The sequence below is a fragment of the Lissotriton helveticus genome, chromosome 4_1, assembly GCF_964261635.1.
Source record: "Lissotriton helveticus chromosome 4_1, aLisHel1.1, whole genome shotgun sequence".
In the NCBI taxonomy this organism is placed as follows: Eukaryota; Metazoa; Chordata; class Amphibia; order Caudata; family Salamandridae; genus Lissotriton; species Lissotriton helveticus.
The window spans coordinates 1,580,458,929-1,580,485,719 of record NC_136063.1 but is presented as its reverse complement, the minus strand read 5'-3'; the positions used below and the strand labels follow the sequence as shown (position 1 = coordinate 1,580,485,719).

Genomic DNA, 26,791 nt, shown 5'->3' with positions numbered 1-26,791 from the left:
CAACAATTTATACAAAAATTCAGCAGGACATTTAGGTACATACTCTTAGCAACAAGTTTGAGAGCCTGACTTTAACAAAACTCTAATACAAGTTATTCCTAACTTATACTAAACATCCTCATCTAGAATTTTTGTACATTTCTGGCCATATGGCAGGGTCACTACCGGTGTCAGGTCCTACAAGCTGCGCCTCCCCTCTGGATGTGCGCATGCGCAGTGTTACCCCGGGAATTGCCCGGTCTACGCCCTGAACTCCATTTACCCACTAAAGGAGGGCCCTTACTCTGCGCCGGTGGCGTCATGAGTCCACGCGCGCGGGGTGGCTACCAGCCTAAGGAAAGCGTGAACTACTCCTACCCGCGCTCCTTTGCTTTGCAGCATCTATTACCTTGCCCCTGGAGTTGTGGGAGTGGCCCGCAGGCTCCTCCCCCTGGGCGGGAACCTCCATAGGATGATGCCCGCCCCCTCAGACCTCAAAATATGTGCTCACCGATAATGACCTTACCGCATGCCCCATACCTAATAAATACGACGACCTATGGGAAAAAATTCTAAAGGACAGCTACACTGGCTAATAAAACAGTATCAACGTATAGCTACCAAGGGAAAAAAGGCCTAAAGACATATAGCAATAAATACAGTACACTTCACTCAGTATCAACGTAGAGCTACAAAGGGAAAAAAGGCCTAAAGACACATAGCATTAAATACAGTTCACTTCAAACAGTATCAACGTATAGCTACAAAGGGAAAAAAGGCCTAAAGACACATAGCATTAAATACAGTTCACTTCAAACAGTATCAACGTATAGCTACAAAGGGAAAAAAGGCCTCAAGACACATAGCATTAAATACAGTTCACTTCACACATGACTTGCTAAAAGGGGGAAAAATTCCTAGCCAAAAGCATCAACAAAATACACCAACCGTTCATCTCTATTACCCTGTGAGACCCGTGGACCGTACATCCAGAACTTACCCTTCAACCAGAGATAAGAACTGCTACCAAACTTTTTGTTCCAAGGGATGGTGGGTGGGAAAACAAAGAAGCCCCGAGCGCGGGGCACACCGTTTCGGCGAGGGAGCGTCCAGGGACAAGGGGGTCTCCTGGGCGCTCCCTATCTCTTTATTCCTGAGGGGCCAGGTGGCCCCTCCTCTAGCCCGCCCCCCCTGACCCGGACCTGTTTCCCAGGATCCGGGTCAAGGGGGCCGCCAGCCAATCGGCGGTGGGCCGCGCCCCCCAGGGCACGCCCCCACCGCCGAGTGGCAACCAAGGAGACAGTGGGGGCGACGGTCGCCGCGCCGCCATGCGTGCGGGGGGGCCGAGGGCCCCCCCTTTTCACATGGTCAGCGACTAGCTGCCGCCTCCCCCCCAATCCGGCACCCAATACCCAGGAACGTGGACACGAGACGTCTTTACTTTTTGGAAGGCGGGCGCTAGTCGCCCGGCCGTATTTATTAAAGTATGAAATTAAAAAAGGTTTTAATTGCATAATCAACAATTTATACAAAAATTCAGCAGGACATTTAGGTACATACTCTTAGCAACAAGTTTGAGAGCCTGACTTTAACAAAACTCTAATACAAGTTATTCCTAACTTATACTAAACATCCTCATCTAGAATTTTTGTACATTTCTGGCCATATGGCAGGGTCACTACCGGTGTCAGGTCCTACAAGCTGCGCCTCCCCTCTGGATGTGCGCATGCGCAGTGTTACCCCGGGAATTGCCCGGTCTACGCCCTGAACTCCATTTACCCACTAAAGGAGGGCCCTTACTCTGCGCCGGTGGCGTCATGAGTCCACGCGCGCGGGGTGGCTACCAGCCTAAGGAAAGCGTGAACTACTCCTACCCGCGCTCCTTTGCTTTGCAGCATCTATTACCTTGCCCCTGGAGTTGTGGGAGTGGCCCGCAGGCTCCTCCCCCTGGGCGGGAACCTCCATAGGATGATGCCCGCCCCCTCAGACCTCAAAATATGTGCTCACCGATAATGACCTTACCGCCACAGGCCAGCATTGTTAACCGACGATCTGGCCTCCCCCTGCCTAGACCTACCCTAGAAAGTTCTCACTCTAGTAAACCTTCCACCCAGGCCCAGACCCCAGGCCACTTCCTTCCTCCGTCAAATGGACTCCCCTTACCAGGTAGGACAAATACACCCATGTTGGATCATCTGGAACCGGGGCTTGAAATAACTTGTCCCGCTGTGTGTTGATCCTCTTTATCGAGTGATTCAACGCCCCGACCGGGTCCTTGCCACCCTGGGATCAGTTGAGACCCACCCACTGTGCCACCCGGGCTTGTCCTGAAGACCCACCCACAGTGGAGATGAACCCATCAATGAGTAATCGCCTCCCCAGTTTGGCCCATTCAGTCCCCCCTAGGTGAGGTATCACCACTGACAGGGGGTCGGGCTGCTGAGCTAAACATCCCTGAAAGCAGTTCCTGAACTGACCATGGCACAGACCCTCAAACCCACTCTTCCCTGTCCTGCGTCCGGCACGTTGTTTGTGCTGGCACATTTTTAGCTCCTCAACTTCTAACGAGGAGTTCCTCCCCTGCGTGGCAGGTTTGAGAAACTGCAAGAACCAGAAAAAGACCAAGAAAAACCTGGGCAACCATTTTTAGCTCCTCAACTTCTGGTGAGGAGTTCCTCCCCTGCGTGGCAGGTTTGAGAAACTGCAAGAACCAGCAAAAAAGACCAAGAAAACCTGGGTAACCATTCCCACTTCCACCTTAGGGAAGGGGTAACACTAACACCTGCCAGCAATACTTGGACCCTTGGTGTCTTCTTTCTCGACGTATGCTTTCCTTTTGCCGTCCACCCACTGATGATGTTGCGGTGTGGAGTACTCCTCAGATATCCGCCATGGACCCAGCCGTGACTGACGTAAGCATCCCCTGGGCTGTCCACCTGTTGCAGCTGCTGTGATATGGAGCACTCCAGGTATCAACCATGGACCCGGTCATACATAAATTGGAAAGATAGACACACACCATTAGTCTTTCCGGCAATAACTGCTGTACACGTGTCAGACTTACATTACCATCAGTCGCTAAACTTAGCTAATCTTAATGCCTCAGTTTGTCTGCTTCCTACCCACGTCTTTATGCATAGGATCTATGTGTTAAAACAAGACGGCTTACTTTAGCAGTGCAGTATCACAGTTGTTGGCTAAAGATTTAGCACAGCCCAAACTCCGCTAGGCCCTAAGCTGGCCCCAAGGACCTTTTAAGTACGCCACTTTGGCTTCTGGGAAATATCATCCCAGCCACCCGGACATGATCACATGCATCCCCAGTACTATGTGATGCCGCAACTAGGCTCTTGGGCACCTTTTAGGTGTGACATCAGGGTGTGTATCTTTGTCGGGACCCCCATTATTCGTTCTAGAGGCTCTAGGCCCTGTCTCCATGCCATTCGTGGTTCCCCCACCATATTATTAATATATGGCTTTGGTGTACCCCTAGAGCTCAACGTATATGGTGGTAAATTACTGTGTGCTATAGAGGTCTTTACACCGAATCATTTGCCTCCAATCTCATCCTAGGCTCAACGTATATTGGCCCATTTACCTGTGCGAAAAATAAGTCTTACTGACTGAACCACAGGGGGTGTGTTTAGTACAAATACATATATTTGTTGTTACACACCTGCCCTTTTCCATTTACTCATTCATGACATTAAAGAGTGGTAAAACAAGTAGCTCTATATTCCCTCAAGACTTAGCCTGAAGGCTGCAGGCAATACAGCTAACCCTAGGATAGTTTACTACTGTTGGTTTAAACCTACCATCCATGAAGGGGGCGTTTGGACAGGTGCAATGTTAGGACTGGCGTATATCCCCCCTATATTAGTGAACAGCACCTCATATGGTGATTAGCTCCACAATGAAATAAGTCCATTGTTTGGCTTTCTGCTTCGGCTTGCAAAGGAAAGTGGGACCTGGGAAACTGTCCCTCAGTCTCGCTAAGCCCTACCCTTAGATGACGTTAACCCCCAGGTTGACCCCAATGGAAGGTGGTATACCCTATTCGTGAATGGTTCCATGATTGTTCCAACTATCACCTAGCAGACCACTGATAGTCGTTCTATAATGACAAATTTGACTTATGGCAATGGCTGTTCCTCGCGTAAGAGAACTAAGCAGCAACCATGGCTTCGATAAAGTATAGCAAGTGCTTGTGAGACATGAATAAGCAGCCCAGGCATGTCACCAACCATCCCATTCTCTAGGTGAAATTTAATGTCCCCATGTAGCGTGAGCTCTGATTTAGACAATGAGTTTTCCAGAACTGAACTCATCAACCGAATGCCAACAGAGTATATTTTGGGTAACTCACCACCCCTGGTGGGGGCCCATCCCATCAGGGAGCTGCGTCTGCCTTGTGAATTCTAACCAAGTACAACCCGATCATTTTAAACGCCCAAGCTCCCCGTTGCTGGGTCCCCCCCGGCACATGGATGCGATCCAGTTGATGGGCATTGGTGACTTTGTGTACCTCGGGTCACCTTGAATCCAGCGGATCCCACCAGTGCCAATCCAAGATGGCGTAGGTGCCCCCGTGTTTTGGGCTGACTGGATTCTTAAATGCTTGAAGAGCTGGGGATGCGTTACCTTACCACACTTGTGTTACACTGGTTACTCATGAAAGAAATTTTTAAAGGTACAAGTCTAATTTTGGCTAGAAAGGCAGCAGCATGCCCCCCAATAACCTTCATGTAACAATATACCCCGATAATATACACAAAGTAATATAACAATAAAATAAAAAAATTTTTAAGGCACAATATCGCGACATAGTAAGATCTGCCTCCTGCCCAACAGCTATAGCCCAGCGCAGCATTTTTGCAATAATGAAGTACAAACACTGCAAAACCAAATTTATCAGAACACATCGCCTTCCTCTTAAGATGTCACACAATTTGGTAATGACCAACCCTGAAGTATTTATTTAACACCCACCCGAATGTCTCAATTTACTACGAAGGACATAACAATGTTCCGTGATCCGGGACATTCTGTTTTGTCAAGCACAGGGAGATTACGCGCTTTGTCCAGACTCACGGGATGTTGAGCGTCATCACCGAGTCTCGAACCCAGTTCCCCAGAATTGAGAGCAACCACCCTAGCCGTTACAGCCACTTTGTCTGTGGTTGATCTATATCCTGCCCAAACTTCACAAACACCCTAATGGTAGTCCAGGCAGACCCGTCATCTCTGCATGTGGTTTCCTAGCAGAACCCGCACACAATATCTAGACACCCTTTTCAAACCGTTTATTGTACTACTGGGGCAGCTTGTGATGTGGGACTCCCTTCTCTAATGTCACCCAAGACGAGACCACATCTGGGAATAAAGATGTGGTGAACTCAAGGACACTGCCACCCCAGGCCCCTCTAGAATTTCTGTTGAAATGGCATCACAAGTGGTACCGCTATATAAATTATGGCATATGATTTGGTAAGTTGAATGAGCTTTATAACTGACTTAACAATCAGACTGAGTATTTACCATGATGCATGGTACGGAGAAAGCCAATTCCTTGGACCTAGCCATGTTAGTTATAGAAGGCGAATAAGCGTGTAACTTGTACACAAAACCAATAAAGCTCAACACATTATTACACGTCCCCGAAGGGCACCCAAGGACACTGGAAGGAACTCTACCCTTTGAGCAAGTCCCCCGTATCCGAAAGTATTGTACCATTGAAGAGGACTACCTCACGAATGCCAATTCGCTCTCTAATAAGCTTAGCATTGGAGGATAGCGCAAGGAATTAGTTCAAACTTCTTTAAAAAGGACATGTTTTCCCTACGAGACCCTTTCAGTATACCAAGGCAAGTACTAACTAATCCAATTATTAGTGTACTGACGTCACCACTGGTCTTCAGACTAAGGGACAGTCAAGCCATTCAAGTATGCAGCGAGCTGCCGAGGGAAAGTGGGGCTCGGGGAGACATTCATTTTCATTTGAACCGTGAACTGCCAAAAGACGAAAATGACCCCGGCCCTGTCAGAGGTATGCAGCTCTATTTCACTCTACACTGTATTACAATCGAAGTATTTGATCACTAACGTTCAAGGCCACAACCTGGTACATGAAGTCTAGCTGGTAAAAGTAACACAATTGCACTTCAATAATGGTACGATAAAATGGTTCAAAGAACTGCCGCTCAAGGTACGTTTAATCATGTCTCTAACGGCTGAGCTAGCCGGGCTCCCTGACCGGCAAAACTATAGAACTGTATACGTTTTAAACAATTAAATTAACTAATAAGGATGTGGCCCAGTACTGCATTCCATAAAAAGTATTGTATCTAAGTAATGTTCGCTCAGCGATTGCAATATAGTACCATGAGACTTCATTGACCCTGCATAAGTAATTTGAGAATTTGGCGCGAAAGCTATTGTGCCTTATTTAACTCATGGCGCGATGTTCTCGTGGACGCGATGTTCTCGTGGACAGTGCGCGACAAACCTGCCTCTGCTACCCCTGCGGGCTTCATTGCTTCATTGGACCGAACATTAATCAGCAATGACAGAAGCCCTCTGACCCTCAAAACGAAAGCCTCATCTCCAAAGGTCCTAAATGTTTCATATTCTCATCCATCCATTGCCCTCCAAAACAATGTTGGCATTGAACCCCAAACGCAATGCATCAGACACTAAAACACAGCATCTGCGTCCCAAGGCCAGAACACCTCCCTATGTCACTCGCGTGGTTCCCTCCTATTATTGACTTATAATGTGTCTAAAAACACCATTGCCAGAACCCGGGATCGAACCAGGGACCCTCATATCTTGCGTCCAAAGCTCTACCAACTGAGCTATATCGGCACAGGCCAGCCCACGTGGAGGGAGTTTCCCACATGCGGCCCTCCGCGGCATAAGACACTTAAATACCGTAAATGCAGACAGCAAAAACAAAACCCCAATGTCCTAGGGACATGCCCGTCAATGTGCGTGCTCCGCCACCCATGGTCCTTCCGACCACCCAGCCGTGTGCACAGCCCACGAACCTGCAACATCCAAAAAATGGGCACTTCCTCACGACTTAATCACCTGTTATTCTGCCGAAAGCAGCCATGCGCCGCCCGTCCAGCCGTCCTCCGGTGTTTCTTTCAGGGCCCTGTCCCAGTTCCGAGTTGCAAGTCCTGCCGCTTCCCCTGTTTCCAATCGCCGTGCGCATCTTCCGTCCAGACCCCCTGCGCGAACAGAGAGAACCGTCCAGCCGTCCAACCCTGCAGGGAAACAAAAAAGGAGACCATCACTCCGCCCCGAGCGCGGGGCCGTGGCAATCGCGTGAAGGCTCTGCCCATCCCCCGGGTCTCCAGAGCGGCTGGCTCCACGCGGCGAGCTCCTCCAGGAAACAGCTTGCCACACCTGGAAAAGAAAGGGGGAAAAATTATTAAAACAAAGAAGCCCCGAGCGCGGGGCACACCGTTTCGGCGAGGGAGCGTCCAGGGACAAGGGGGTCTCCTGGGCGCTCCCTATCTCTTTATTCCTGAGGGGCCAGGTGGCCCCTCCTCTAGCCCGCCCCCCCTGACCCGGACCTGTTTCCCAGGATCCGGGTCAAGGGGGCCGCCAGCCAATCGGCGGTGGGCCGCGCCCCCCAGGGCACGCCCCCACCGCCGAGTGGCAACCAAGGAGACAGTGGGGGCGACGGTCGCCGCGCCGCCATGCGTGCGGGGGGGCCGAGGGCCCCCCCTTTTCATTTTCCTTCTGGTTCCCGCGTTTTTCTGATGTTTTCTTTGGAAGCGAATTCTTGTCATTCCTAGAAGAGCTGACGCACATGATTGTTTTGCATACGCCCCGAAGCTTTAGCAACATTTTTCAGTTAGGATTGAATCTCATTTCAGCTGTGTGTTGATATGTATTTAAGGGAGCTTACAAATGCAAATAGTCATTTGCTACTCACAGAAGATAAAATAATTTATAAAATAAAAATAAAGTGACTTGGAATGTCCATTGTTATAAAGGAAAACTGCCCAATGAAAGCAGTAGGTTTCAGACTGCAACCTTCCCTGTATCATTAGCCCAATGGTCTGCCACCCACCCACCCACCAGTCAACCACACAACCCCAGGCCCTCCCTGTGCCAGGATCCTAGCACGCACCCAATTTTGCTTTTTCATGGTTCCCTATCCAGACCCTCGTAATGCTGCGTCACATAAAATGTTCCCTCACCAGAGACCCTTAACGTCCTCAAGCAGTTGAGGGGCCAGTTGACATTTTCCCCCTACACCCCCAACTATATTTCCAGGGCAAAGCTACTGTCTAGCTGCATTCTCGCCTGACTCCATGTGAAAATGCACTAACTCTCTGGGCTTCCCTCTCACTGCTCCCTCTTTTGCTCCATTGTGGAGCAACACTCTACCTGCTGCCTCCTCTTTCAGGGTAGGACCCACATCACTACTTTATCAGCCAGATTCACCAATATGGAGGAGCTACTTACACTATGAGGGGCCATCAGTCCAAGCCTCTTCACACCTGCCAGTCTCAAGCAAGAATTATTCAATTCGCGCTGCTCAAGTATGAAACCAAATTTAAGCAAGTGAGTACACAGAAATACCAATATGAACTACTACTGACGGAACCTAAGATAATTCATAAAAAAACAGAAGAGCATATATTATTATATTTTGCACCTATACTCAGGTGGACACATACATTGTTATGATCGAGGTACTGCACTACACTAAACCCACTTATGATCCCATTCTGTACTAGGTGTACCATTATCAGGTGCACCTTGTGCAGACAAAGCACAGTACACAAAAATTACATAAAACATGCATTCTCCCAGCAGAGGCACAAATTCCCCAAGCACTTACCTACATTGCCAGCTACACTTCATCTTTATCTACCAGTGAATTCAACAGTTTTTAAGAAGGGGCAAGCATCACGTCAAAGGCAGGTACAGTGTGTTACTGCACCTGCCTATGTTGGAGGCCTGGGCGGAGATCGCGGAGTTCTGTTATGCAGAACTCTACAAAGTGACCAAAAAACGATGTGGAGTTCTGCAAGCAGCGGGGTGCGTTACGTCAGGCCATTTGTGCTGATTTCTAGTCCCTGGTGTTAGTCCCGTGTTACAAAATCAGTGCAAATGGCACCATTCCCAGCACAGGAGTGTGCTGCTTCTTTCTGTCACTCAGATAGATGTTCTACTAAAGTGGCAGCTTCCTCGACATGAACAGAAAGTTTCTCATTGCGAGCGGTAGTGGCCTGCTGCAACCACCTACATTGAGAAATCTTGCCGGGAGGTGGTCTGGAGAAAGATTTTCCTCGGCGCGAGCAAGGAAAAAGCTCTGCTCCGCTGTGTTGTTTGGAATTCTGCGTGCAACAAAGAACATGGAGTGGGAAAAACTCTGCAAACTCCGCGAGAGGAGCGTAATTTAACGCCCAGGCCCACCATGTTGTTGATGCCTGGGAGGGTTCCTGAGACCACTGTGCTCTCTCTCAAAGGGAATCCTCGTGGAGCACACTAACTTGCATCTATTGCTATATAGTGTACAGTCAGCTTACTTTGTGACTGCCTGTTTGCCCCTGTGCGTGAATCGGTTATATGGCATATGCTGCATACACATGCAGGTTATGGAATACCCCAATTGAACAGGTGAGCACAGAACGTGTGCCTGCACCATCTATGTTGTACATGAAATGCAAAAGCATCTGGGGACCCTTCTGCAGTATGAAAATTCACCTTGGCACAACAACTGGCACAAACACCTATTGCGCCCTCGCAGAACTCATGTAACAGGACCACAGATGCTGCAGCACACATCGGTGCATGGTCGTAGCCACAAAGATATTCTTGCTGGAAGTTAAAAACAGACTGTAGTTGGATATTAGTAGACTGTAGTCGGAGGTCACAGCCCAATTCTGTGGTGAGGCATTGACCCGATTAATGCCATGAAAGAGCAACAACACCATTTTTATGACTTTAAAGACATGATTATAATTAACACTATGATACATAAGAAGGAGATATCAACAATAGTAGAGATATTAGAAAAAAAGTAAATCAACTATGTACCCCAACCAGGGTAGCACAAGAAAGAAAAATAGTAAGCAGACTATTTTATATAATCAGCGCTATTCCATGTACATTATAAATCATTCAGATTTCCACGTCTGATCCAACCACTATCCATAATTCGTAAAGTTCACAAAACACAAGAACCAATACAATGCATTTCGTGTTCAGCCTGTGTCTCTTTTACACAGACTTTGCGATTACCTCCGTCAAAGATACAAAGTACTCCTACATACATAATTTGGGGGCAATAATGTTGCTGTTTACACTGAAATTATTGTAGCAGGTCAAACGCTGTTTTGGTGTATATTCTCAGTTAGATCTTTTCTGGCGCCTCTGTTTAACTCGGAAAATCACTTCACACGTCTGGCTATGACCTGCCCTTTTAACATGTATTTTGTGCTGTGGGTGTTTAACAAAAGGAATTGAGGGGGGTGGTAAATGGCTTACTCTCTCCACTATCTCTTGAATAAGTTGATCTGAACCCTTTTCACTTAGGGATACTGCAATTACAGTAACTTTCTGTGCATATGCCTGAATGCATGTGAACAGAATAATTTGAACTCTATTCCTTCACATAGGGCCTTCATTCACACAGATAAAACTGCAATTTAATAGCACCTCCTCAATCCTACGCGCCGAAATGAGGCCACACTACTCTGCCTCTCGCCCTATTAGGTATCTGGGCATTTCTGTCATGCATAGTTTTGCAGACTTATCCCAACTAACCTACACCACCATCCTTAATAAGTTGTGCAGTATGTTACTTCAATGGCAGTCCCTGCCCCTGACAATGATAGGGCAAATTGCTCTAATTAAAATGGCTATCTTCTCGCTATTTGTTTTTACTTTCTCTAATATGATCAGTGTTCATCAATCTTGTTTTAACACAAGAAATTAAGCATTACGCCATTTTCTGTGGCAGGGGAAGAAGGCTCGTACCAATTTGATGACATTAAAACTTGGTATTGAAGATGGAGGGATAGTGCTCCCGCACATTAACAAATACTATCAGGCAGCATTTCTTGATTGGATTATTCAGGCAGCAGTCAGGAGTAACCAGTCAAACTGGTTCTATCCTCTGCAAATGCTATAACATACCCATATTCAGCTCCCTCTTTTTCTTAAAATCCTCAAGCTCCCACACATCTTAGACTTTAGGTACACCAAACTCAAAGAGCAGTTTCAGTTCCCTCAATTTCACCCCGTATGTATATAAGGAATGTGCGCTGCCAGGTATACATTTGGGAATCGGAGTTATAAGGGGCTGGGAAAAGGTGAGCTTTTCTAGGCTTAGTGACTTTATGTTGGCGGGGACAATGCAATCCTAAAAACAGCTGATTGCTGGTAATCCCAAGATCTCCCACGAATTAGCTTTTTCCCCACCTACAAATCAACCACTATATATGGGATTATCAGCTGACAACCAGTTCGCTAGCGGCAAGTATTAGCCAAGCCTATTTTGTTTGCAGTTGAACTGGAATAGACAATTGGTACCGCCTGCTTCATCAGCAATTACGTGAAATGGTTGTGCCTGCTGCACTGACCAATATCGTAACCTCCACATGATGCAAGATAGATCAGCATACTTGCGGCTGGTATAATCAAATGGCTCACAAAGCCACCAGGAATCCAAATTATAAAGGAATGAACTCTTCTTCAAAATTGATGCTACACAACACACCTTTTTGCATTCAAAAAATATTCTCCACTGTGTGCTTTAGATGTGGACACAACAAAGGTGATTAGCTCCATATATGTTTCACCTGTCGTGCCCTTGTTCCCTTCTGGACTAAGATATTCCAGTTGATCCGTGAGAGGCTACAGGTTTGCATGACCCCCAGACCCTCTTGGGGCTCTATTTGGTCTACCAGCTCCTCACAGGCAAATTACTTTAAAACAGCAACAGTTTCCGCATATAGCCAACTTGGTGGCCAAATGCTCTGGCTGTGAACAAAGGCTTCAGGGAACCTGAGGGGATTCCAATCCCCTCACGCTTCCAAAAGGCTTTGTTTTTTTTGTTAGAACATTCTGTCCTCTAGTGACAGAATGTTCTAATAGCCTTGTAGCCCTTCGTAGATGGGCTATACCGCTATTAAAGTCCCTCTCCCTTGTTAAAGTCCCTCGCCTTCGGCTCGGGGCCTTTAACGCTGGAGAGGGCCTTTAATAGCCAGTATAGCCCTCTACGGCGGGCTATAAGGCTATAGTGATGAACATATGAGTTTGGAATTATGCATTATTACACAAGGGTGACCGCTCAGCCCTCCACAGGGCTTGGTCGCCCAGCTCACTGCTGCCGCTCCTGCCTGCCTTTGCCGCCTCCTGCCTGCAGATTCCTTCGCTCGCTGCCCGCTGCTCCTGGGAATTTCCCGCTGCTCCTGGGAATTTCCCGCTGCTCCTGGGAATTTCCCGCTGCCCGCTGCTTCTTGGAATTTCCCGCCGCTGCCTCCCTGCAGTCCCGCCCCCCTGTGATTCCATTCGCCGCCCCGCTCCCGCCACCCAGCTGCTCCTCCCTCCCGGCTCCTTACTTATGACGCCCCCAGAGCGACCGTGCAGCGGACGCGCGCAGCGGGAGCACCGATTGAGCGCCGAAGGTGCGCCAAAGGTAAGCCCGTCTGCGCCCGTCCGCGCCTGGCCCGCGCCCAGCGCCAGGACCCCTGGCCCTCCCCGCCGAGGCAAGACGACCCGACTGACCTACGACGCCGCCACTCTCAACGCACTCAATGCCGGCCGGACCCACGCCTGCTGCCGAGCCACCCCGAGACGCACCCACGGACCCTTCACCTGCTGCACCTGCAAGTTCACCTGCCTCCGAACCTGCCCCGCACCCGCCAAGACAAACACCAGCAGCAACCACCTCAAGTGCATCCTGATCAACACCCGCTCCGTCCACAGACACGCCGTGGAACTCTGGAACCTCCTCGACGCTACATCACCGGACGTCGCCTTCCTCACGGAAACCTGGATGAACGCCTCCTCTGCACCCGACATCGCCATCACCATCCCGGACGGGTACAAGATCATCAGGAGGGACCGCATCAACCAGACCGGAGGTGGCATCGCCATCGTCCACAGGAACACCATCCGCATCACGACCGACGCCAACGACTCCTTCGCCGCAGCCGAACATCTCCACTTCCAGATTCACGACGACCCTCAGAGGCACCCTCGTCTACAGACCCCCGGGACCACGCACACAATTCAGCGAAGACATCACAGACTTTATCAGCCCGCACCGCACGCCCTCCCCTCCACCAACTACATCCTCCTCGGGGACCTCAACTTCCACCTGGAGAACAACAAGGACCGCAACACCACCGCCCTGCTGGAAAACCTCGCCAACCTCGGACTCAAACAACTGGTCAACACCCCCACCCACTACGCCGGCCACACGCTTGATCCCGTCTTCTCTTCCAGCAAGTACATCACCTTCAGCCACGCCACCGGACTCCACTGGACCGACCACAGCTGCGTCCACTTCAGCTTCAAAAGATCCACGACCCACCACCACCCGCAACAGGTACCTCACAGGAATTGGAGCAAGATCACCGCAGACCAGCTCACCACCTCCCTCAGCCAGAGCCCACCCGCCAACACAACGGACCCCAATGAAGCAGCCCGCAACTTCACACAGTGGCTGACCGCCTGCGCCGACGACCTCGCGCCACTAAAGAACCCTCCCTGCAGACCCAGAAGCAAGAAGGCATCCTGGTTCACCGACGACCTCAAGGACTCCAAGAAGACCTGCCGCACCCTCGAGAAAGCCTGGCTCCTCGACCGGACCACCGACAACATGACCGCCCTCAAACACGCTACCCGCAAGCACCACCAGCTCATCCGCACCACCAAGAAGAAATCCCTGAAGGAACGACTGGACAACAACGCCCACGACAGCAAAGAGCTCTTCACTATCGTCAAGGAGTTCTCTAACCCCAGCACCGGCACCAACGACATCACTCCGTCACAAGACCTCTGCGACTCCCTCGCCTCGTTCTTCCACCGCAAGATCACCGACATCCACAACAGCTTCGGCGCCCCACCCAAGCACCCAACCGTCGAACCAACGCTACCACCGCCACCCTTCGCACCTGGACCACGGTGACCACCGAAGACACAGCCCGCGCGATGAACACCATCCACTCCGGATCACCGACCGACCCCTGCCCACACCACGTCTTCAACAAGGTCGACTCCACCATCGCACCCCAACTCCAGAACATCATCAACGCCTCCTTCAACACCGCCACCTTCCCGGAGAGCTGGAAGCACGCCGAGATCAGCGCCCTCCTGAAGAAACCTACAGCGGACCCCACCGATCTCAAAAACTTCCGCCCCATCTCGCTCCTCCCTTTTCCTGCTAAAGTCATCGAGAAGATCGTCAACAGACAGCTGACCGCCTTCCTCGAGACAAACGGATCCCTCGACCCCTCGCAGTCCGGCTTCAGAGCCAACCACAGCACCGAGACCGCCCTCATCGCAGCCACCGACGACATACGGACCCTACTCGACAAGGGGGAAACAGTGGCCCTCATCCTCCTGGACCTCTCCGCTGCGTTCGACACGGTCTGCCACCGCACCCTAGTCCAGCGCCTCAGCAACATTGGTATCCAAGAGAAGGCACTGGAGTGGATCATCTCGTTCCTCGCCGGAAGAACACAAAGAGTCCGCCTCCCCCCGTTTCGCTCCGAGGCCACCGAAGTCATCTGCGGCGTCCCGCAAGGATCTTCACTCAGCCCCACCCTCTTCAACATCTACATGAAACCTATTGCAGCCATCGCACGCCAGCACAACCTCAACATCATCTCTTACGCCGACGACACCCAGCTGATCCTCTCCCTCACCAGAGACCCCGACACCGCCAGAACCTGCCTACACGAAGGGATGAAAGACGTCGCCGAGTGGATGAAGGACAGCCGCCTGAAACTGAACTCGGACAAGACGGAAGTCCTCATCCTGGGATCTTCGCCCTCCGCCTGGGACGACTCCTGGTGGCCCCCAGCCCTGGGCACCGCACCCAAGCCAACCGACCACGCACGCAACCTGGGCTTCATCCTGGACCCCTCCCTCTCGATGACCAGACAAGTCAACGCCGTCTCCTCATCGTGCTTCAACACCCTGCGTATGCTTCGCAAGATCTTCCGCTGGATCCCGACCGAGACCAGGAAGACTGTCACCCAGGCACTCGTCACCAGCCGACTGGACTACGGAAACGGCCTCTACGCCGGAACCACAGCCAAGCTACAGAAAAGACTCCAGCGCATCCAGAACGCCTCCGCCCGACTCATCCTGGATGTCCCCCGATGCAGCCACATCTCCAGCCACCTGAGGAACCTGCACTGGCTCCCCGTCGACAAGAGGATCACGTTCCGGCTCCTCACCCACGCACACAAGTCTCTCCACGACCTGGGCCCCAAGTACCTCAACGACCGCCTGACCTTCTACACGCCCACCCGCCAGCTACGGTCCACCAGCCTCGCCCTCGCAGCCGTACCACCCATCGGAAGAGCCACCACCGGAGGAAGATCCTTCTCTTACCTGGCTGCCAAGACTTGGAACTCCCTCCCCATCCACCTTCGGCTGACCAAGGATCATCTCGCCTTCAGGAAACAACTCAAGACCTGGCTGTTCGAGCAGTAGCATACCCCTCCCCCCAAGCGCCTTGAGACCCTCCCGGGTGAGTAGTGCGCTATACAAATGGCATGATTGATTGATTGATTGAAGGGAAGCTTCTCCTCCATCTGGCATAGGAATGTGCCACGGTGCTTTTTCCTACCGGTTAATGCTGGTTTTAGATGTATTGTACAATTATCGAGGTGATAATAATGCCAAAGTTTATATAATATGTGTCTGACCCAATGGATTTATGTGCTGTGAATCATGGCAATTGTTTTGTAACAGACTTTTTTCTACCTGATCGGTAAAATAAAATATTTAAAAACACAAAAAAGAAACATATTTATAGATCATTCAGTGTAAAATGCAATTCTGCTTTCTTCTGAAGTCTTTATGTTCAGTGAAACTACATTAACAATTGATGCAGGCTTTCGTTGGGCGTGGATGGATATCTGTATCAGTTGCCTTAACCTTTAATTTTTAAACACTAGGGGCCAGATGTAGCTCGCCAAATACCGGTGTAACGGCCGATTTCGGCCGTTACGACCGGTATTTGGGATTTGTAATGTAGGGGGCCATTGATTTACAGAATCGGTAAATTTACTGATTCAGTAAATATACAGAGTCGGTAAAATACCGATTCGATAAATTTACCGATTCTGTAAATCAATATGTAGGTGGCACTGTAATCAGTGCCACAGGCCCTTACCGAATCGTTATTTACCATGGAATACTATTCCATGGTAAATAACGAATTCCTGTGTACATGCACATCTGTGCATGTACACCTGTGCCATGTGGCACACAGACATGCCCTAAGGGCATGTCTGTGTGTCACATGGCACACAAGCCTGAAACAAGGGTGCAACAGGGTGTCAAAGTGACACCCTGTCCCCCTTGGCAATTCGGTATTTTTACCGATTCTGTAATTACCGAATCGGTATCTGCCATTGAATCCTATGGGCTTCAAGGCCCATGGGAATCAATGACAAATACCGATTCTGTAATTACAGAATCGGTAAATACCGAATCCTACCGATTCGGTATTTATTACCGAATAATTACCTACATTAGATTTACCGATTCATGAATACCGAATCGGTAAAATTCGGTATTTATGAATAGGTAAATCTAATTTACCTACATCGGGCCCTAGTTGTTTAAATATGATGGTGTAGTTTCAGCTGTGGCTGAAACAACTCCCAGTCTGACATAGGTTAGACAATCTGTCACTGAAACCTGCTTCCTTCTGCAGTCACTCCTCTGCAGCAGCTCCATACCAGTAGATACTGTCAGGTGTTTCTCTCTAAAACTACTCCTCCCAAGCCAGACCGTGAACGTCCAGGGCCCGACAGAGCGGAAAAAGTTACGATTTTTGCCAGTTAATACAGAGACTAAAGACTGCCCCAACTGCTCCAGGAGAGTGACTGCTCCGAGCAAGCCCTTACCCACATTTCACACTAACAGGAGCAGGTCGTCTGCGTAGAAGGCTGCGTGGTGAAGTCAGTTCCCAATGTCCAGATCTCCCAATGAGGCATCAGTGTGTGCCGTGCAAGGAAACAGTTCTGCCAGCCTTGGCAAACAACAACTGGAGAGCGCATATCCATGTCTAGTGCCCCTTCCAATAACGTAAGAGTCAGAAAAACATTTTCCAGTTTGGACTCTGGCTGTAGGTGCATACAACAACAGCTTGGTCTACTGCACAAATTCCTGCCCAACACCCATCTTCAACATTGTTTGGCATAAGAAGTCCCACCGGAGACTATAAAATGCCCTTTTTCAATATCAACTGCTACAATTACTGCATTGTGTTTGTCAGGGATGTCAGCCTCAAGGACCACAAGGAGCCTACGAATGTTGGTAGCTGTGTTGTGCCCTGGGATAAATCCAGCTTGGTCTACATGTTTGAGTCTGGTCATAAGGGTGAGTAAGCGGGTTGGCAATATCTGGCTAAGACGTTTATAGTTCTTGTTCAACATGGACAGAGGGTGGTATGCCATAACATTGTGAGAGGGGCAGTCCAGTTTCAGCAGTGGAATTATCAGTACCTTGTTAGTAGAGTTGGGGATTTATCCCAGCTTCTTGGCCGATGCATAGATAGTAACCAGCTGGGGCGCCAAGTCGCTAAGTCGCCAAGTCGTCAGCCTAGGCAGCATAAAATTCCATGGGTAGTCCGTCAGAACTGGAAACCCTTCCTCATGCCATGGCCTTAATTGCTACTTGCACCTCCTGAAGCATTAGGACTCCCCCGCACAGCCTCGGCTTCCTCCCCTGTGAGGATCAGGAGGTCAGCATTTTCTATAAAGTCGCTCATCTGTCAGAGGAGCAGCTCCTGTGGGGGGCATACATGTAGCATAGAACCTTGTGAATCTGCCATTTATCCCTTCTTGGGTATAGAGTCATTCACATGTTTCCGAATATGTTAAAAAAATTAAAGACTTTCTAGACGTGGGATCTGCTAGCCGGGACAACAGGGTTCCTGCTTTGCCCTGCTCCGCATGAGTTTGTAACATACAGTTGTGATAATCAAAACAGCGGAGCTTCTCGGTGTGAGCCGCAAGCAGTTCTTTAGCCACTAGGATGTATTGCTTCAAGCCCAGTACATGCGGTGCTCTTTCCTGCATCTCACTCTCCCCCACCAAGGTGCACCTCACTCCCACTATCTCCTCTATACATCTCCCCTAAAAAACACCTTAAACGTGTACCATTCAATTTGGGGCAAGGTGGCAGTGACTGAGTTGTTCGTGCAATAATTAGGTATTGCTTCTCCTATAGTGTGTAAGAACACAGTGTCCTCCAGGGTTTCCACCCATAGTCTCCAATCAGGTATCCAAGGGTACTTTCTGCTCCAATTTATGGAGACCAGCACTGGATTATGATCAGAGACTGTTTGACACACGTATTCCACATCCTGGACTGTCCTATGATTGTCTGGGGAGCACAAGAAAGTATCAAGAGACATGTGTAAGCCATACATACTCGAGTAAAAATAGTAAAATCTTGGGGTGAAGTCTCCTCCAGGATTCTAGTAATCCCCATCACTGTTGCCAGTTCAAAAAGGCCCACGCCAGTCTGTGGATCATGGAATCCCTCAGTTGAGGGTGAAATCTGTTAAGGACAGGGTCCTCTACACAGTTGTAGTCCCCTCCAAATATTGCTTTATGCATTGTATATGGAGCCAGGACTCCAGACAGGTCGGTGAAGAAACCCCCTTGATCTGAGTCAGGAGCATAGACTCCCACTGTTATTATGTTGTGGCTTGTGAGGTGGCCAGTCACTATAAAATATCTTCCATTTAGGTCAATCAGTTCAGTCAACCTTTGTATTGGCACCCCTATAGGGGCACAGACTAGGACATGCCTAGCAAAGGCCGAATAAGAGGTTGCATACGGTCGGCCCCGCCACATCTTACGTAGCTCCTCATTATCTGTGGTCATCAGATGGGTCTCTTGTAGTATAGCTACATGTATTCCCCTCCTCTTTAAGTATGTGGGCACCTTGCACTGTTTGGTCATACTATTTAGGCCCCTGACGTTCCAGCTGATGAAGTTATATGCTAGGGTGGGCACCATGTGAGGACTTTGTAATAACATGGTTGTTTTCTAGGGGTGAGCACAGATTCTACTGTATTGATAGGGGCCCATTACCACCCAAATGAATAGGTATGTAAGAGGCGTAGAGTCATATCAACATAGTAACTCTAACATTTTCAAAACAAAACCCCAAATCTCCAATCCCAGGACAAGAAGGAAATTACTTCCCAACCAAACATCCGAACAAACATACAACTCGCGTGCAAGCATCTCATGCACATGTTAATGCAGGAGGGGTTGTGCCAGCCACGACACCTACCGGTTTCACATTACACTGTCTAGGGGACAGACAGGATTAATGAGCTCACGGTTGGCCCAGCAATCTGACATATCACAAGACAATCATAAGCTGCTGTCACTCTAGGTGAAATTCTGGAGATCGTGCTCTCATAGAAATAAAATGATCTCATTTGAAGTGCCAGGGATGACCAGTGGCAACAAGCCCTTGGAACTGCATGTGGAACCTGATCTATGGTCAGACTCAGTGTCTCTTGGGTCATCTTCTCCCATCGCAGAGGGAGGGTTGGAGCCAGTACCACTGAGAGCCACCACCACCTCCACCGCTCTCTACGGATCTTGCAGTACCTGAGAACAAGATGGAACAGACCCAGTGCTCTTGTTTGCCTTCTTCTTGGGGAGTCTGCGGGTGCTCCCCTCTTGTTGTTTTGGGATCCCCCTTCTGCAAGTGAAAGTTGGTCCAGCCAGTCCAAAAGCAGTTAGGGAGACTTGAAAACAAGATTTCACTCCCCAGGGTTCTACGCCGATTGTTGGCTTCCATGAAGAATGCTCACTGCTTCTGGACCCCTCTAGTGAAGGCCACAAAGAGCATCACCCTTTGGTTCTTCACCATGATATCTCCCTTCTGTCTGGTCTGCCCTAGGATATGGTTGTGATCTCTATAGTGTAGGGGTTTGACCACCTCTAGTCTGGGGGCCGACCCCAGTGGTGGCAGTTGCACCAGGACTCAGTGACATTCAAGTGCATAGTACGGGGACAAGCGCTCCGGGGCTACGCAGTCCCGGATCCAGGTCTCTGGAAAGTTGTCCATGTTCCCATGGGTACCTTAAATGCATTCAGGCAGGCCTGTGATACGCAGATTGTTTCTCTGTGCCATGTTCTCAATGTCATCAGCTCTACTTTCTAAACCTTGACTTTGTTTTCCACTTGTGTCATTCGCTCTCTCATAGAAACTATTTCAGGTGTGGTTTCTTCCACTGTGCGCTCAGTAGCCGTGCCTCTATAACTAGTCGATGTTGCCCGTCTCTTATGAGCGTGATGTTTGTGGCCACTGTGCCAATTTTCAGTTCAACGTCCTCCTTGGATGCAGCTATGGCCTCTAGTATAGTGTCATGGGTGGCCACTGATTGATCTCTGGATGGAGGCTCCACACTTGAAGTAATTGCATCTGAGGTAGTCAGGTCTGTGTCTGGAGAGGAGCTAGAGTACAGTTTCTGTTTCTTTGTTGAGTATCTGCCCATTATGAGTGTTTAAATTAGGTCCAAGGGTATGGTGGCAGGGGGAGCGACCAACTAATCGAGTCTGTCAGGAGGTGAAGTCACTCACGGTGCTGGGATCCTGACAGTTGCAGGGGTCGGGGACCACACCCATTGAGAGATCTACTCCTTCAGCACTAGCCACTGACCCACGTGGTAGAAATACAACTGGTAGGGCCTGGCTTGCTGGGGCTGAATTACAGGGTAGGGAAAGACTGGAAAGAATTGTAGGTTCCCTCAGGTCCCAGAAATAAACAGCACCAGGGTAGGAATCAGTACAGTAGTACTGGGCAGCGTTGCAGCTCATAAGAGGCACACTTAGCAGGAGGTCATATTCAGTGGTTGGTAGGGTGCTGTAGCAGCTCATCACACCATACTATCAGTCCTTGTGATTCATGCTCTGTTTCTCATAGCCCTCTTGTGGGTGAGTACCGCGGTTTTCAGGGTCTGCAGGTCACGCCTATTGGGTAGTTTATCATACGCAGGGTATAGGGACATGGGGCAGGAGTGCAGCTCTGAGGTTATACCTTGGGATGTGGCGTGCAATGTATCATGGCGGTGACTTGGCGCATGTGCCACACTCCTCTTTCATCGCCCGGTGCTTGAACTTCTGTTGTTACCCGCCATTTGATTGCAGGACCGGACTGGCTGTAGTCGGCATCGGCCATTTTACCGGGAGGCTGGAAGGGTGGGGGGCAATTTTGCAGCGGTGGGATCGGTTTTGTTACTGTGTGCCGGCTTTGCAGCACTGCTGCTGCAATATCAGCCCACAGTAAGAAAAGCAGCAGTGCTTCACACTTGCTGTGCCCCCCACCTCCCCAAAAGAGGCTGGTCCGACAAAACTGCCAGGGCTGCTTTAGGTTCCCAGTCTGGTCCTGCTTGAATGGCAGCAGGAAACCCAAGACCATTTGTGTGAGCTGCCTGCTGTGAAGAGGGTGGGCCCAGCAGGTCACTCTTGCTTCAAATGCGTGATGCTCACCTTTTAAGCAAGAGGTTGTGTTGTAATCACCCTGAGAGAAAGTGGCCGTGGCAAAGCTCGGGCTGTGGCAGCTCGCCAGTAACACGTTATTCCCGCTGTCTCCCTCCATGATAGCCTGGTATTTAAATGTTATGTCCCGAATAAATAAGCACATCTATAAAGGAGATTGCATTGCAAAGTAAACACATAGTGAACCTGATCTGCGGTTCTAATTGATTTTCAGTCTCATAAAATCACAACACTTAATCTCACGGCCCTTGGCGAATCATGGAAACGGCTGGGATAAGTCTGTGCCCGGGAAGAATGTTTTTGATCGGATACGTGTCGGTATTTCGTGAAAGTTTGAGTATATTCTCTGGTGCTCTGCTAATATCTGCAAAATATGAAACGATGGCCGGAATGTTTTAATCGAGTGTAAGTGTGTTTGGTTGGTTACTCAGGTAACATGCAGTTAATTAATGCACGTAGTATTTACATGTTTTTTGCTGTAGTTCATGTTTTCTTTTATGTGAAATATATTTATCGAAAGTGCAGACTTATCGTCACAGTAAATCTTTGTATAGAGCAGACGACTTCATTGGGACGGATTTTCATACGCGAACCGTTTGTTTATTTTTTCCTCTCTCAATTAACAACTGTACTTTTCAAAGGAATAAAAAATGTCTCCACAAACGGAAAAAGTATGTTCTCTTGTAACTGAAGAAAACAAATGAACTTTGTTCTACGGAAAGACATCTTTAGCAGGAAAGCTCGTGGGACCTTCGTTAAGCCTCCTTTAAACAAAATATTTCTTAAGCAAGAGGGGAGATCCATTGAAAGTCACGTTATCGTGAAAACCATTCTTTTCTTTGGCTGAGTAATATATGTGATTGGATTACGAGTGCAAATTGTCCACGGTTTTTATGGACGCGCCGAGTTATCAGCCAACTAAAGAGAAAAGTATCTTTCCCTCAAAGATCACGTTGCTACCTTTAGATGAGGCTGTGCACCGACTTCCCTTATTCTTCGATAACTGTACTGAGCAGGCCTCCTGGGTCTGCTAAAATAGCGAATCGCGTAGAAAATAGATCTCCCGAAGAGGCCCTTGTTATGCACTATCTTCAAAATGAACCCTACGACATTTTATGGAGCTATCTATTACTACTGCGCCTTTCCTCATCTACTTTTCGTGATTTGATTTTGAGCCTCCATTGTAGTAAACTATCCGCACTCATTCAGGCAGTCATTCCTAACCTTGAATGCCTTTTGGTTAATATTAGCGGACGCATTGGTTATCTACCTCACGTCTGCATTGGTTATCTACCTCACGTCTACTCTAAATGCTGCCTACAATGGCCTGACAAATAATAGCCCGGGGTAGATTAGGTTTGCGCTGCACATTATAAGCCTAGTAATTGGCAAACTACAAATCAAGACTGTTTCCTATTTGGAGGAAAAACATGTTAGCATTTATATTCAGGGTATGAACGCATGTTAAAATTTTGCAGACTATTGAACACATTTGATTCAAAATTGGTTTCAGAGTGTAATGAAGGCAATCAGGATCCGTGCTATAAGCATTGGGCTCATCTCCCACACTCATTTACTTTACCTGTTCTCCATCTCTTAAGTGAAAGTGCTCTCTGGAAAAAGGGAGACTGAATAGCAGAGCTGCTTCACTTTGTAGTCCAAATAATTTCACAGGGTTTAGGCTTCCATAGAAGATTCATTCTATAAGAATACACTTTGGTGGCTTTTGTTGTGCATTTAGCGGATCAGGAGAGCGTCATCAGGGTTATTAGACTCTAGCTCTTGTGACCCATCTGTGTCACCTTTTCTAGGGTCCTCCAAGGACTCCCTCACCAGGCCGTGCAAGTAAAGCTCACCTCAAAATAATAGCAGTCCTCATACAACCCCTCTTTTACCCAGAGGCGACCCCAGGGACTAATTCCTAGATCTACCCCTCACTGAAGCGCCTGACTTTGAGTTTAGCATTATTTGCTGTTAAGGACCAGATAACACCACACTTGTGTCTGCTCATGATTTTTCTGTTTGACCGTCCTCATCACAGACCATTAAAAAAGGAAACTATTTCTGCCAGATATCCTGGTGCTGGTAGTGTCAGAGACAGGGAAAGTGGGAAGTTGCCCAGAATGCGGATCTTTCTCAATGGGAATTTACATACCAACATAGTCATGGTTGGCGCAGGACACTCACAGCCTGTCATCATTACTAACATCAATCAACACTTCACTCCAAATTATACGAGAGCCTTCATGGGAGATTCGCACATTCCTTTTAGAACACTGAACATTAACATTGAATTACGGTAACACAGGAAGCGTAGCCATGGCAACAAATACCCTGGGAAAGGCATAAAGAGTGAATCGAGATCCCATGGACAGATAATGCACATGTAGTGCAGGACTTACATCTAGGGAGAAGAGATATGGACTCTGGGGCACAGGGTACACTCATTCTTGGACTGACAAGCACGTGCACTGGGATAGATGAATGCTTACATCTGAGTCAAGGAGAGACACACAATGGGGCACCAAAAATACGTAACCATTTTGTAGCAAATTCAGACTGCATAGTAAACGGCAATGGGGGAGACACTATGGGGCTTGGTTACTTTAGTTCTACATCGGAACAGTGACACATTGAACAAATGTGTTGGCAAAACCCTTCAAAACATAATCTTGAAGCTCTCCGACACAAAACCAAGGAACACAAACATGTATCTATGGGACTGTTGTGTAACATTTTAGGACCCTATTGTAATTTTCCCGATTCATGCCCTTATATAGGTATACATCACTATATCCTTATATAAGCATAAGAATCATAACCATATTTAGACATAGCTCATGCAGTCCAAATACGGCAGGGCTACTTCCACTAGTTCCGAAAATCTACAACGATTTCTTGGAAAACTCGGCTTCAGCTGCTAGGGACATCTCCTTGCTCGAATACTGACTTGGCCAAAAACTCCTAGAGTTTTCAAAGAACTGAGACTCTTTAATGACGTTATTATGTCCACCTTTACGTCAAACTCGGTACCTTCAAGGTATAAATATGCACACACTTGCCATAGCAAACACACAGTGGTTTGGAGCAGTTCGACTATCTACTTGCCCGACGCGCCCTGCTACTGCAAGTGCCGAAGGAAGCCGACCCTCCAGCAGACGCACTGAGAGAGATGCTGTCTTTTCTCTTGCCGAGAAATCCAGCTCCAGTGTTTCCAAGCTACCCTTGCGGGTTGTTGGGAAATTGAGTCCTGAGCCTAACCTTCTTCATTCCAAATCAAGGTACGGAGCTGATTAGACCCTAAGAGAAATCTTGGACAGATTCTTGGCAAAGAATAGTACATTTATGCTACACCTCACTTACTTCTTCCCTCGTACTAAGCTTAGGTTAGGTACATCGGGGTAGGCGTATTTTAGAAGCACCAGTTGAGTACTTTTAGCCTCTGTTATTTATGTATGTATTTATCTATGATTTAGGAACCATACAATGCTCTTACAGTATTATTTTATTCTACTCTTTTTACTGTATTAATTATATTTTGCAACCGGTTTTACGATTGTAGCAGTTAATTTCTTATGCTTGAGAAAGAAGACTGTTTAGTAAATCCTTTTATTGAAAACACCCGTCTATCTATTTCTCTGCACCTCTGGTGAAACGAAGCATGCACAATTGACTGAGTGAAATATCTATCTATTGTTTCCACGACACTGAAGATCAGTTTTATCTTGGGGAAACAAAGTTGTCATGTTTATGCAGTTGTCAGAACTAAATCCCTTCTTGTGATCTCGAGAAAGTTTCTAGTGACCTCTGAGCTAGCTGGCATTCACAATTAAGTCTAATATATTTCGATAGAGACCTAGTCGACATAAGTCCTACGTCACATCTATAGGGATATATTATTCCAATGTGCAGAGCCTATTGGGAATATAGGAACTACACTACTGGACTACAGCTTCCTTTTTCAGAGTAGTGATCACAACAGCACGGAATCGATGCAAGAAACTTTCCAACATCTTTAAAAAGGCTAGTAACCCTTAGACACTCTCGCTATTGCCAGTAATAAAGAAAATTGTGACCAATCCTTCAATTTCTTCATAGAAAAGTAAAACATATTAAGGTTGGAAGAGAGTGCACATGGACCAAGAGAAAAGTAAGAAAGGCAAGATCAGAGAGAAGGTTCAACTGTGAGTAGTTTTCTGATTGATGAATGTTCAAATGGAACTGTCTGAATATACGTTCAAATGTGACTCCACATTAGTGCTGCAGTAAAAGTGATTTCGGTAGTGGAGAATGGTGCAGTGACAAAAGGATGAAATCATTCTAATCATTGAAGAATATCTGCGTTTCTAACGTGTGATCGAAGAGGAGGGTGAAGTCCTAGAAATGGGAATGTGGTGGCTGGATAAAGATTTAATTACGCAAGTGGGAATTGTTTGTGGATGAGCTTGAGAACGCTGGAACAAGCAAGACGTTTTGAATTGAAGGAGAGTGTTGTGATGTGTGGTGGCATTAAAATTATAAAAGTAGGACAGTTGTGGAAGGAATGAAAGAGAATGCAAAGCCCCACACTGTGTACTGATCTTGTTACCAAGTACAATGGTACAGTTGGGCTTTTGTTTTCAGTGTGATTAGGTGCAGTGCTGTGCACTGAGGGGAATATTTATCAAGCAGTTGCATTGCCGGTGGACCAAGCATGGGTGCAAGGGTGACAAAACTACTTTCTGCACATAAAAAATCATTAATGGCCTTTTGCTATTTCCATATGTGTAGCACACAGAGAAAAAGAAAAACAAGGAGAAATAAAAGTATTTCTCTTTGTTTCACCATTTTACCGCCTGCTCTTGCATGATGTTAGTTTTTGCTGATGCCTCAGATTTACAGATCGTTGTAAATCTTGGGGAGTGTCAAAAAGCAATGGGTGTTGCAGTGGAATTCCCACAGCAACACCCATTGCATGGCCCTTTCATGCAGATACCTGCGTAAAAGGGTACTGTATTTACAAAGCGACGTAAAGCCACAAAAAGTGGCTTAACGCCACCTTGTAACTATGGAGCAGGGCATTG

General features: G+C 48.1%; 1 protein-coding gene across 1 annotated transcript in view; it reads left to right on the top strand.

Moving 5' to 3' along the window:
• The window catches only part of SUGCT (succinyl-CoA:glutarate-CoA transferase), a 3,526,579-nt gene that overhangs the window by 3,497,504 nt on the left and 2,284 nt on the right, over positions 1–26,791 (top strand). The window lies entirely within an intron of this gene.